A 14023-nucleotide genomic window follows, 5' to 3' on the forward strand; every position below is an offset into this window, starting at 1 on the left:
TCCCCCCAATTCCCCAATAAAAATCTTTAAAAAAAACATACTTTAGAAAATATCAACTGACCTAAAAAATGCCCATGAAATGATATAGGGAAAGGAAAGATATGTGATACATACATTATAAACTCAATTATGTTTAAAATGCATGATGGAGGCGGGACATGGTGAATTGGGTTGGCAATGCTTCAGTTCCCTCCTGACCTGTGTCTCAGCTCACTGTTGCAATGAGCTTCCTCAGAAATTCCCACCACCCAGATCAGCTGAGAGGATCCCACTGCAGCAGTCAGATACTGTGCTGAGTGGGAAGGGCTGGCACCAGCACCTTTTATATGGCCGAGAGTCACGTGTCTTGGTTAGATGGTTCTGAGTTAGGATTCTCACTGGAGTACCCCACCATTAGTTTGCACGCAGTGTCCAGGGTCCTAAATGCATGTCCACGAGAGCATTTGTATAGTATGGTGAATGCCTAATTTGGAGAATAATCAAAAGAATCTGTTGCTGGACCGGCTGAGTGGCATGTTGGGTTAAGCGTTTTCTTGGGATGCCTGCTCTGAGCAGCAGAGCCCTGGTTCAGATCCCACATGAGGACCAGTGACGCTGCGCCCTCTACAGCTAAGATGGTGAACAACAGCTCAACTTGGAGCTGCGCTGCCATGAGTTGCCGGCGGTGGCGTAGGCTGTAGCCCCTGTGCAGTGGGCTGCCTTAAGCTACGGTGAGTGGCCGGCAGCCGGTGTGAGCTGCGGTGAGCCATCGTGAGCGGCTGTCCAGTGGCCAGCGAGCGACTGCCTCACCCGGGAAGAGCGCAATGATATTATCAACATGGGCCGTTGAAGCGACGTCCTCCACAACTAGACTGAAGAACAAAAGGACAGCAACTTGTCTGTTCCCCTTCCCCGATTCCCCAGTGCTATTCCCCTCCTCCAATTCCCCAATAAAATCTTTAAAAAAATGAATCTGTTGCTTTCCACTTCTGGGTATTCATCTGAAGAAACCCAAAACAGTAATTCAAAAAGATGTAAGTTAAGCACCCATATGTTCGTTGCAGTGTTACTTACAATAGCCAAGATGTGGAAGCTACCTAAGTGCCCATCAATGGATGAATGGAAGATGTGGTACATATGCAGAGGGTGCCAAAAAGATGTACAGACATTTTAAGAAAGTAAAAAACTCTTAAAATTGTAATACCCAATATATACCGATAACAAAAGATGAATACAAGTCACATTTTACTTCTGCAATTACAAGAGGTGCTCAAAGTGGTTCCCATCAGTTTGTCCAGACACTTCTGACTATGGCGAACTACTGCTTGAGCAACGTTGACCAAAGTGTCCACTTGTATACATGTTTTTGGCACCCCCGATATACAATGGAATATTACTCAGCCATGAAAAATAATGAAATATTACCATTTGTGACAACATGGATGGACCTAGAGGGTATTATGCTAAGTGAAATAAGTCAGACTGAGAACAACAAATACCATATGATTTCACTTATATGTGGAACCTAAAAAAACCAAAATAAACAAATGAAACATAAACAGACTCATAGATACAGAGAACAAACTGATGGTTGTGAGATGGGAGGGTGGCTGAAGGGGCTGTGCGAGAAAGGTGAAGGAATTAAGAAGTACAAATTGGTGGTTACAAAATAGTCACAGGGATGTAAAGTACAGCATAGAGAATATAGTCAATAATGTTGTAATAACTATGTACAGTGCCAGGTGGAGACTAGACTTACTGGGGGGAATCACTTAGTAACTTATATAAATGACTAACCACTATGCTGTCCACCTGAAACTAATATAATATTGTATGTCAGCTATAATTGAAAAATAAAAAAATATTAAGAGAAAAAAAGAATCTTTTGCTGATGAAGAAGAGGAAGACAGTGATGATATTGTTGAAGCTATTGCTGAATTTAGACTGTGCCTAGTGATCGGCCAGCACCGGAGGCAATGTTCACTGCCATGTGTGAGCGCCGGGCTTTGCCTCAGACCCTGAGGACGAAGAGTCAGACGGTTACGAGGGAGAAGACTAGGATGTGGACACATGTGATGGGATAGAGGTGGTTAACACACCGGCAGCTGCTGGGCAGTTTGAGGATGCAGATGTTGATCACTGAAAATGATTTTATGCTGCTTGGTGATTCTGCTGATAACTGGAAGGGAGCGCTTGGTGCCTTTTGCACTGTGGGGTGGGTGTTGACGAAAAGTATTTTTCCTTCTGCAAAACTTACCTGAGCCAGTTCTCTCTTGAGACAGACCATACTGAGACAACAAGTTGTCACCAGCAGAAGAAACTATGACCTTTAGTAACAAAGGTGAATGAACTTAACCAAGAGGGTGTTTGTAGTTTATCATGTATCCCCAAGCTTTCTGTGTCTAGGTACCCTCTGAGTAGGTCCATAATTAAGCCTTCCGTAACCTAGTAGGACTTTGTGGTGAAAATACACAAGCATTTGAAGGTTTAGGTCAAGTGGATGGGAGAGAGGCTGAACCTAAGCTGTACTCCTTTAGGGCCTAAAGATACCCTTTCGCCTTAAAAAGAAAGTCAGAACTCAGAGCAATCCTGGCCTCTGCTCATTCTCTACAGGGGCAAAGATCTTTTTACAAATTTGGGACCCAGACTAATTCATTCATCTAGGGAGCCTCTTCAGAAACAGCCCAGCCACACATACTACCACTAACACAAATGCTTCTGCCTAGCTTTTGCTCTTTTCATCATGTCTCATCAGTTTGTTTTCTTATGATCTCTTTGATTATATCCTTTAATGTCAGCCTCTTAGGTCAGTTTCTGTAACAGAGCAAGTGAAATTGGAATGAAGTCCTCAAAGTACTTCAGATGATAAGTGTTTTGTGTTTGTAATAGCTTAACAAGTAAATCTAGGTTTTCTGTATTATTGCACTCTCATGCTTGACTAAAACCATTAATGAGAAATTTTTGTAAAAAAATTAATGCTGGCAATATTGAGGACAATAAAATAAAATGCATTATACATGCAAAAACTAAGTTACAAAGTAATGCACTAAACAGTTCTCTCTGAGCATGAAATAATTTGGAGTGACCTTGTGTTATTACTAATTTTTACTTGTATAACCTGCATGCTAAACAGATTAATTTTTGCAAGAGTGTTTAACTCTTACGACCCCAGAACCTAGTAGGCCTCCAGTAAGTAGATTATACTGTAAATCATTGATCTGTAGGCTTCGTGAGGCAGGATTTCAAGACTAACTTACTGGACATTAAAAAAAAAAAACATTGTCCAAAGAGAAGCATTATCTTTTAATATAAAAATCAATAAAGATAAAAATAATGAGATAATTAGGATTCTGGTCTAGCTAATTTCTCAGATTATGGCAGGGTCTCTGTAGCTCAGCACCAATTATTACTTCAGACCAGATAGTTTCTGTGGATAATTCTTTGTTGGGGGTAACTGTCCTGTGCATTGTAGGATGCTTAGCAGTATCCTTGGCCTCTACCCAGAAGACACCAATAGCACTCAACCTCCCCAGTTGTGACAAACAGAAATGTCTCCAGACACTGCCAAATGTCCCCTTGGGGATGGAATTGCCCTCAGTTGAGAAGGACTGAATTATAGGAAAAAGAAACATCAAAAGCATGATGTTCTTTGATTTTCTTTAGATTATTAATGGAAATCTAGAGACAGGTCATAACTAAACAGACTTATTTTAAAAAGACAGAGTTATGGATTTAGCCACTTGAATAAAAAGTTGTAATTCTTGTCTTTAGTCCATTGCCTATTCATTCTAAGAAGAGTATCTCATCGAGCAGCAGGTCTCTTGGGCGGGAACATATCAATGTGTTTCAGATTCAAGGGAAAAGAGCTGGAAACTCATCCAGTGGAGTAGAGACTTGAGTATAAACCAGAGAAAGCATATTCCAGAGCAACTTGACTTAAGAATTAACAACTGCAATCCACGGAATTTGCAAGAAACCCATTCTGCCACTGGAAAGGCCACTGGGATTCGACACACTGGAAATGCAGTCTGGTTCAAACCATAAAACCAAATATCACTAAAAGATCCCTCGTTTGAAATTATATTTAATTTGACCAATTACTTTAGCAAAACATTTTGTTGGTAGAATGCAATTTTAGCTGAAAAGTTGGTTTTGTGACAGGGTCAGTGGCTGATCACAGTAATCAATATGCCTGATCCCCGAGCCACAAGCTCATTTTGTTTGAATTTCAGCATGCCTGGCTCCAGTTGTACACTGATCAGGCCTACTCATTAGCTCTGATATATAAAGAGCTTAGCAGTCATCCGGTCTGTCCTCACAAGAAAAAATCTGAACAAACTGAAAAATCAACAACTTTTCTTGGATCTACCAGAGAATTGTGGTCACAGGGCAAACTGCCACCCTGAAAACTGGATAGACGTGTAAATACAGAGAATTCCAGCTTACCAAGAGCAGAGTTCTGGAGCTAGCCTGGGTGGGACACTTAAATAGTAATCAATGAACTGCTGAAGGCTGAGTGTAGACCAACTTGCGAGTTAAGCTCCAGGTGGCCCAGTTTCAAGGGGGCTCCCAGACATTTGTGGGTTTTATTTCCAGGAGTACTACCAGGAGTGAATGTAATATGGGAGAAAAATCTCCTGTGCTTTGGGCAGGTACAGGGGGAAAGTAACCCTTTCAAAATTAGCCCGGAGTGTTCTGTTCTCTAGAAGGAAGGGTTGCCCTAGAGGAAGACTGCTTTCCTAGAGGGGAAGGGCAATTAGACAACTCCAGTCCCCTCTAGCTCCTGCCTCACATTAAAGGAGGGGAAAAGAGGGTAATAAAAGCTTCTGGGGGGTCACAGCTCAACAACTCAGGCCCACCGAAACTCTGAGACTTAATTATAATAGAGTGCCTCCCCTCCTCAATATCTTACCACTACATCAGCAGGACTCCAGGTTAATAACAGTGGATTTCAACCAAGAGACCTGTAAGACGCAGACTCTATTTAAGTGGGTGTTTTTAGCGGAACCTAAAGACAACATGGAAACGGGAAACACGGAAGCTAGAGAAAGCGTTTGACATACACAACTACAGTAAGCACGAAACACACCCAGTTCCGAGCCAGATTAACATAAAATGTCATATCAAAAGGCTGATACTCGCAGTTCTTATCACCAGGTACATCATGACCACTTTCAACAAAAACTTACGAGGTATACTAAAAGGTAAAAAACCCCACTACAGTCTGACGAGACAAAGCAAGCATCAGTACCGGGCTCAGATATGACACAGATTTTGGAATGATCAGCTAAGGAACTTTAAGTAACTATGATTCATATATGAAGGGCTCTGTGGTATAATAAAGAATTTATCCAGTTTTTATTTCTGGTTCTTGGCAAAGAGCTTCACAAACCCTTGGAATTTCCTGAGGGGTAGGAATGTCTGTTATGCTAATGAGACGCCTCATGGTAGGCCCCTAGTTAGCTTCAGAATGGGAGCTGGTCACCAGAAAGACCAACCATAGGACTAGAAGGCTGGAACTTTGGGCCATTCTGACCTCCAGAGAGGAGTGGCCAGTGATCGACTCAACCATTCCTAGGTAATGGTACCTCATATAAAAACTCTGGACACTGCAACTCAGTGGAGTTTCCGGGTTGGTGAACATATTGACGTACAAGGAGGGTAATGTACCCTGGCTCCATGGGGAGAGGGCATGGGAGCTTGGCATCCAGGGCCCTTCCAGACTCTGCCCTATGTATATCCTTTATAATAAAATTGTACTTGTAAATATAGTATTTTCATGAGTTCAGTGGATCATTAACAACACAATAAATGATTACTACTTTCTATGTCTGAGCTTAGGTATTTACAATTGGTTTCACAGTACAAATGAAACTACCTCAAGTTTCTCCTTGGATCTTAATAAATTTATTAGGGCAAATGGCCAATATTTATTCTTATGGAAACAATTTTTAAAAATACTATTTTGCTCTTAACCCACTTCATAAAACTGGATTTTTATGAATAATTAATACTGCCTTCTTAGAAACTTGTTCATGTTGAAAGCTCTGAAAACTCTTAAAAACATGAACTTTTCTCCTAGTTTTATGGCGGAGAGCCGGGGTTGGTAAACTTTTCCTGTAAAGAGCCAGAGAGTAAATATATTTGGCTTTGCAAGGCTCTGTTGTGACTACTCAATTCTGCTGTTGTAGCATGAACACTACATATAGACAATGTGTAAACAAATGGGTATAGTGGTGCTCTAATGAAATGTTATTTACAAAAACAGGTGATGGGCCAAATTTGCCGCACAGGCCTTTGGTTGCTAATCCCTGATTTGGGAAGATGGCAGCCATGCAATTTAAAGAGTCAAAACACCCAGTTTCAAGCCTCTGGCAAATAAATTGATTCAGCTGAGCTTTCTAATTACAAAAAGAATATGCCCTTCCTCCTAGGATTTAAGGTGAAAATGCTATGTAAGCTATAAACATGACATCATGAAAACACAGGACACACCTGTACAAAGGTGTTGTAGCAGATGTTTTGCACGCTCTGCCCACGTCCTCTCAGCACTCCAGTACATGCCAACGGCATCCATTTGTAAGCACCTGTGCTTCTACCTCTGACAGCTTCTGCTTGACCCCAAAGTGGGGCAGGTCTGAAGGCAGCCCCCAGTAAATTACAGATGGGAGTTGGAGGAAAAATAAGCCACATGACTTGCTCCTGGGCTAGGAGAGTTCTGAGAGTAGTCTACATTGTTTCCCAAAGTTCCCCAGCAGGATTTAGCCCCAATTGCCCTCAACTGTCACTGCTGTACGATGTGCCATTTATCACACTCCTTCCATTCCCTGCCTCCCTTCCCCTATGTGTGCTTCCTGAGATCACCTGCCAAACAGAATCCTTGTCTCAGAGCTGGTTTCTGGGGTAACCCAAACTAAAATAGTTTCTAAAGAAAGAGCTTTCATAGAAGCCTTTTTAAGATACACTTCCATGGTGAATGTAGTTGAGACTAAGATTGATGGTGATGGAAGTTGTGAATATAAAATGAGAAGATAGATGTAAGAGTCCTGGGAAAAGATAAAGCAGTCCACAAATATAAGGTGAGAGTATTAATATTATGGTTGTCATTAGTCTGAGCCAGGAAATTGCTCTATAAAACACTGCCAGCTCACAGCTACCTATAATGGTGGAGGCGAGCAGCAGTATGAATAATATAAACAGTAGATGATTGAAAAATTAATAACACATGCTTCAAAGAACATTATGTGAAATTTAAGCTGTATTTTTCATATTATGAATTTCTCTCAAAAATACAGTGAAGTTTGTAGAGTGACATAATATCCATATATGCACTAACTGCAATGAAAAAAAATGATAATATTTTGCACTGTTTGTTTTAGATCTCTTTAAAAATAGGCAAGATATTACAGATACAATTGAGTTTTCTCTTGTAATCCTAGCCTGTCCTAATTCCCTCCCTCTTTCTCCAGTGTGGTAACCATACTCATTAAATTGGTATGTATTATTCTTCATATTCCTGGTTCCTACTTTTCTTCTATATGCATGTTTCTATAAGCACTACACATTATAAGGTTTGTGATTTTAAGATTTACATAAATAGTATCACGCTTTGCAAAGCATTCCATAACGTCTGTTTTCACGCAACACTATTCCTGAGATCCATCCATATCAATTCATATTAGCTGAGTCCATTTGCTTATCTTTGGGGACATCTCCCTTTACTCTGGAATGAACCATTTGGGGAGGCTTTTAATAAAATGGACGAGTGATTCTCAACTGGGGGTGATTTTGCCTCCTTTAGTGAAACCTGGCAATGTCAGGAGATATTTTAGGTTGTCATGACTGGAGGTGAGGCTCTGCTGCACCTAGAGGGTAGAAACCAGGGATGTTGCTAAATACCCTACAGTACCCCCACCACAAAGAATTATCTGGTCCAAAATGTCAACAGTGCCAAGGCCAACAAACCCTGATACAGATGAAAGCTAACTACTCTACATTCTTGAAGGATTCCTGGGTATGGGGAAATAACTCAAACATGTTCCTTTTTAGCTGAGACAGCCCATGTTCTGCTTTGTGAATCACAACTGTGTCTCCGCTGCATTAGGAAGTATTTTCCTCTTGAATGTGGATTTTAGACTGTTCTATGGCTAATAATTATTGTTTATTTTGGGGAGTTGTGTGTATGCACATGTGTAGTGTGTGTGAGTGGATATTATGCTGGGGTTGGGGGAGGGAACCCACAGATGCGATCTCTATTTCTCATGCTGATAGAAAAACATAACAAAGAATGAAACATTTGATTTAGCAAAAACTAACTGTGCTTCAGGTTCCCATAAATGGTGTTAAAAGATAATTTTTTTAATGGTAAAATCATGACTCTCACACAGACATAAAAAATGAATACATGTTAAAGGTATTATTCAACTCATTAATGAGGAAAATGCTAAGGTATGACAGCCAGTTCAAAAGAGAATCCAAAGAACAGATATAGTTATTGTGATATTTATAATAAGAAATGCCTATATATTTGGTCTTCAAAGATTTCTGGCACAGAGCTCCTAAAACCCTTGGAGTTTCCTAAGTGATAAGAGCTATAAAGGTGTCTTGACATTCATAACAAACCCCTTTCAACCATACCTGTTTATGTTAATGAGGAGACTTTTGAAAAGCACCTGAGGGAGCCGGTTGCCAAGGGAACCAACCCTGTGATTGGAGGGTTGGAATTTTCAGTCCCACTCTCTGACCTCCGGGGCATGGGGAGGGGCTGGAGGTTGAGTCAATCACCAATGTTCAATTATTTAATCAATCCTACCTATGTAATGAAGCCTGCACAAAAGCCCAAAAGGATGGAGCTAAGAGTTTCCAGGTTGGTGAACACGTGGGGATTTAGGGAGAGTGGTGTGCCTGGAGGGAGCATGGAAGCTCCGTGCCCTTTCCCCAGACCTTGCCCTATGCAGCTCTTCTGTCTGACTGTTCCTGAGTTATATCCTTTTATAATGAACAAGTAATCTAGTAAGTAAAATGCTTTTTTTTCTGAGATCTGTGAGCTGCACTAGCAAATGAATTGAACCCAAGGAGGGGGATCTTTGGAAACTCTCATCTGTAGCCCAGGTGACAACCTGAACTTGTGGCTGGCATCTGAAGGGGGAGGGGCATCCTTATAGGACTGAACCCTTAACCTTTGGGACCTGATGCTATCTTTGGGTAGACAGTGTCAGAATTTAGTTGAATTGCAGGACATCAAGATGGTGTTGGAGAATTGTTTGGTGGTATGGGGACCCCTCCACCACACACACGTCAGAATTAGAATTAGAAATGTTAATTGGTGGAATCAGTGCAGAATATTAGTTATAGATGAGGAATAGTGAAATGAATATGCAAATTGAGACAAAACTGCCTTCTTCCACATAAGGGGAGAGAGGTTGATATGAATTACTACCCCTCTACCAAACAGGACATAATTTGATGTTTAGAAACAAGTACTTTGCATTGCTATCAGTTATTAACAATTTACATAGTTATAAAATAGCTCCCATAGAATTGAATAAACCAGAGAGGTGCCATATACTCTAGAAAATCCAATTGTCCACTGAAGCACAAATTCCCCACCCCAATGTGGTAATTTTATGACTGTATAAGCCAGATTTTGGAAAATAGGCTGTCTACTATGATGAGTATCTTGTTTAAACTATGAAACCCAGGTCATCCCTTCGAGCAGGCATAGGATTGCCACCACCCACCCACCACCACCACCACCAAGGAATGGGTACGCCCCTTGACAGTCATTCTGAGAAGAGGAAAGTTCCGGGGCAGGAAAATAAGCCAGGCTAGGGATTGAGAGATTCTGGGTTTCTTCTTTCTCTAAGTTGAGGGCCAATGGGACCTGAACTCCAAGGTAGGATGAAACCTGGAGTTGCCCATTTCCTTTTGAGCTGCCCCACCCTGCCAAGTCAGGGACTGCTGGTAATTAGGTAGGGTTTCAGGGTTCGGGTTTGGACTTGTCATCTCTAAAGATACCTACTTTTCCTGGATGTTGTAAGTTATTCTCTGTTTTCAGTTTCCTTTTCACGGAGCCTTTAAGACATGTTTGTTTGCTTGTTTTTAAAGTACAGTTTCATCCAGTTTAGATAGGGGGAATGTGAGGACTAACCTTGCTTTGAGACTACAGTTGAGATGGATTAATAGTGTTCACTGAGGGAGGACAGCGGTGCCCAGCAGCATTGCTGTCCAGAAAAAAAGACAAAGAGGCAGGGATAAAAGATGGTAACCAGTCCTGGGTATTTATGAGGCGTTACTCTGGGGACCTCAGAGATAGTTGGGGAAACAATGTGAAGATCAGTTTCCATCAGTTATGCTGATTTGAGCACATGACGTAGTGGTTTGGATTTAAGACAGAACTGTGGGGGTGATCGGTTAGCTCAGGTGGTTAGAGAATTGTGCTGATAACACCAAGGTTGCTGGTTCGATCCCCACATGAGCCACTGAGAGCTGCGCCCTCCTTAAAAGAATCAACTATGCCATGGTAGCATGAAAGCAATGTGTAACCAATGACCATGGCTGCTCCCCAATAAAATTTTAAAAAAGAGAGAACTGTGGCGTATTATTGTTGTCATATACTGATAAAACCTGAGATTTGGGTTAACAGTTGGAACATTTTATAAAATTATGAAACATTGGAAATAACAATGATAAAGATAATGGGATTAAAATATGCCATCCTTTAGATATAACATTTGAGTGCTAATTTGGTTTGGAAAAGGTAAGCACAGCATCAATATTTAATAGCAATGAGACTGACTCTACAGTGAGAAAAATTCAAGAGCATGGTGATTTAGTTCTCTGGAGGGCTTAATCACCCATGGATCTGAATGACTAGGCCTGAGATGTCTTACTCAAAATTCATTACATAAGCCAATTGCAGGCAGTGCACGATATGTGCTTCATTTTATGCAATGTATTCAGATACAGGCATTTTTTCATGTTTCGTTCTATGATCTTAAATCTGAGATCATATGAATTCACTTTCTTGACTCATTAATTTAGTAAGAATTCGGAATAAGCCTAAATTTTATACTGCCCGGCTTAATGTCAAGGACTAGTAGTTGTGTCACTGGCCTTCAAATGGAATTTGCACCAGAGAAGCAGTGTGCCTGGTGGAAAAGTCCAGAACCTTGGTCTCAAATTTCAACCCTGCCATTTCCTAGCTGCAAACTCTTGAACAATTTGAATCTCATTGGGTTTTTATTTAATCACATGTAAAATGAGGGGTCTGACCAGATGATCCCTAAGGGTTCATCCAGCTCAAAAATTCTATGATTCTATAAATAAACCACTCTCTTCCTCCAATTTTGCATATGGCAGTGGAACAGATGTAACAACACTGAAAGGGAAGACCCAAGAAGCAAGCTGGTACCTCTTACTTTTTTCTTTCTAAATTACTGAGTAAACGTTAAGGACTTTTCTTTTGAATGGTTTCTGATATGTCTTCAAATTTTGCCTTTTGCTCTCTTTAAACCCATAGCTCCTTTATATATAAAGAGTAGAATAGCTAAATATATTAAAAATTAACAGAATAATGAGGAAACAACCTGCCCCTATTCAGACTAAAATCAAGAGAAAAGTCAAATCTCATATGCTGGCAAAGTTGTAGGAAAGTAGTCACACATGCATATTCCTGATGTTACTAGCAAAATCCTTTTAGAAGACATTTGATACACATATCAAGTATCATAAACCTATTTTGACTCAGTAAATCCATTATTCTGAATTTATATTATAGAATTATTGTATTTCTCCAATTCTAATACAGTATTAATTTTAAGGTGAAACACCAATTTAATAACTTTTTTTTAAAGATTTTTTTTTATTGGGGAATTGGGGCAATGGGAACAGTGTTGGGGAATTGGGGAAGGGGAACAGATAAATTGCTGTCATTTTTTGTTCTTCAGTCTAATTGTGGAGGACGTTGCTTCACTGGCCCAAGTTGGCACCATCATTGCACTCTTCCCGGGTGAGGCAGATCTGTCGCCGGCTTCTGGACAGCCGCTCACGGTGGCTGCTGGCCACTCACGCTGGCTGCTGGCTACACACGGTAGCCCATGGCAACCCACTGCAGCAGGGGCTGCAGCCTACGCTTCGCTGGCGACTCATGGCAGCCCAGCTTCAGGTTGAGCTGTTGTTCAGCATCTTAGCTGTAGAGGGCAGTGTCACTGGCCCTCATATGTGGGATCCGAACCGGGGCCCTCTGTCGCTCCAAGCCAGTTCTTAACCATCGCGCTACTCGGCCGGCCCCAATTTAATAACTTTTTAAAGGGAAAAAACAAATACTGTTTCCTACCTTGATACTAAAATGCACCCTGATATATATTGAGGAAAGAGTGAAGATAGGTTACTCAGAACCTCTCTATATTTTATTCATTTAATCCTCAGCACCCTTCTAAGGTGTATCTGACAACTCAAGTTGTACAGATAAAGAAACTAAGTCTCAGGAAAGTTAAATAACTTAGAAAAAGTCACTCAGCTGCAAAATATCAGTACTACTCTAATCCAGCGAGAAAAGGGTAAAGATAGGGAATATATAAAATGGAGTCACTTTAAACAAGCTGCTAAAATTATTAACATTATGAAGGTTGAGGCATAAGGAAGGACTCCATTCTTGTTCTAACTAGCCTGGGAACTTACACTTTTAAAAAGTCCTGTGTCATTGCCTGGATATACATCTGGACCTCCAGGTAATTCTCTGATTATCCACTGAAGAACTTACATATCCAGGCCACCTGATTACCCCCTGAAGGTCTCACATATCCATTCATCTGAATCCATTATCCAGACCACTGATCTGACCAGACCTCCTGGCTCCCATATTCTAGACCACCTGGCATCCATAATCCTGAATGCCTGATATCTGACTGATAATGTCCTGGACCAATCCTAGGGGTAAGAGTGCAGGACTGATCATTCTCAAGAATGTACTTTTTTCTATAAGAACTATAAACTTTTCTTTCTTCTTTGGAACACTTTTTTTGCCTAGCTGTGTTTCCAGTTTGCAAACTCTAAGACCCTTGAATAAACCTGTATCATTTATTCCTAGCAAAGCCTCCAGACTTATTGAGTTCATCTGACAATATTTTTTAAGCAAAAACTTTATTTTTAAGAAAAAAAAGTACGTTTCCTCATTTTCTATTCTTGGCACAAATTTTAATTCTTTCCAGTGGAACCAAAACCTCCTGAGCCCCTTTCAGTGTCATCTAAAACTTGAACTTCCTCTATTTCTGGATAAAAATCTGTTCACAAATGAGCTGTGCAATTCGGTCACCCTTTTTGACTTCAAACTTTTCTTTGCCAAATTAAACAGTACAACACCAATATTTCCTCTATAATCTTCATCTATGACACCAACTCCTACATCTATGAAATGTTTTGCAGCCAAGCCAGATGCGGAGCTACTCTTTCGTGGCACCCAGAAGGGAGGGCTATCTGAATGTCAGTTTCCACATGGGTTTTCTCCGTAGGTGGCATTGTGTAATCATAGGCACTGAACAGATCATAGCCCACGGCCGTTGCAGACCCAGTACTCAGGACGGTGGAATGCTGGGAGAGCCCAGCAAAGCAGAACTGCATGCCGCCCTCCTCCACAGCCCAGATCTACTTGCTAGGGGTTCATTTGACAAGGTTAAAAGAAGAAAAATACTGCATCTTGGAATTGAGGCAGTATGAAAATTCAAAAGGAGAAAAATCTATATGTATGAAGACATTTACAGCAGTTATTCATAATTAAAAAAGCAGCATTTGCATCCAATAAGGAAATGACTAAATCAATATACATATTATGTATAAATACAATGGATGTAAATTATTAAAATTTATGATAAAATGTAAAATCAAAAGAAAGTGTTTCTAAAATAATGTTGCATAATATATAAACTTTATAAATGTATTATATATTGGGTTGTCGGAAAAGTCATGACATATTTTTTGGTTTTCGTTGCAAAAATGAGTCATGACTTTTCCGACAGCCATATATATATATATATATATATATATA

General features: G+C 40.5%; 2 pseudogenes; one reads left to right on the forward strand and one right to left on the reverse strand.

The window, feature by feature from the left end:
- Window positions 1-252: 252 nt before the first annotated feature.
- Window positions 253-2122, forward strand: LOC109387360 (methylosome subunit pICln pseudogene; annotated as a pseudogene).
- An 11054-nt stretch (window positions 2123-13176) lies between these two features.
- Window positions 13177-13599, reverse strand: LOC109387367 (deoxyuridine 5'-triphosphate nucleotidohydrolase, mitochondrial pseudogene; annotated as a pseudogene).
- Between the last annotated feature and the right edge of the window lie 424 nt (window positions 13600-14023).

The sequence above is a fragment of the Hipposideros armiger genome, unplaced genomic scaffold (assembly GCF_001890085.2).
Source record: "Hipposideros armiger isolate ML-2016 unplaced genomic scaffold, ASM189008v1 scaffold_155, whole genome shotgun sequence".
Lineage (NCBI taxonomy): Eukaryota > Metazoa > Chordata > Mammalia > Chiroptera > Hipposideridae > Hipposideros > Hipposideros armiger.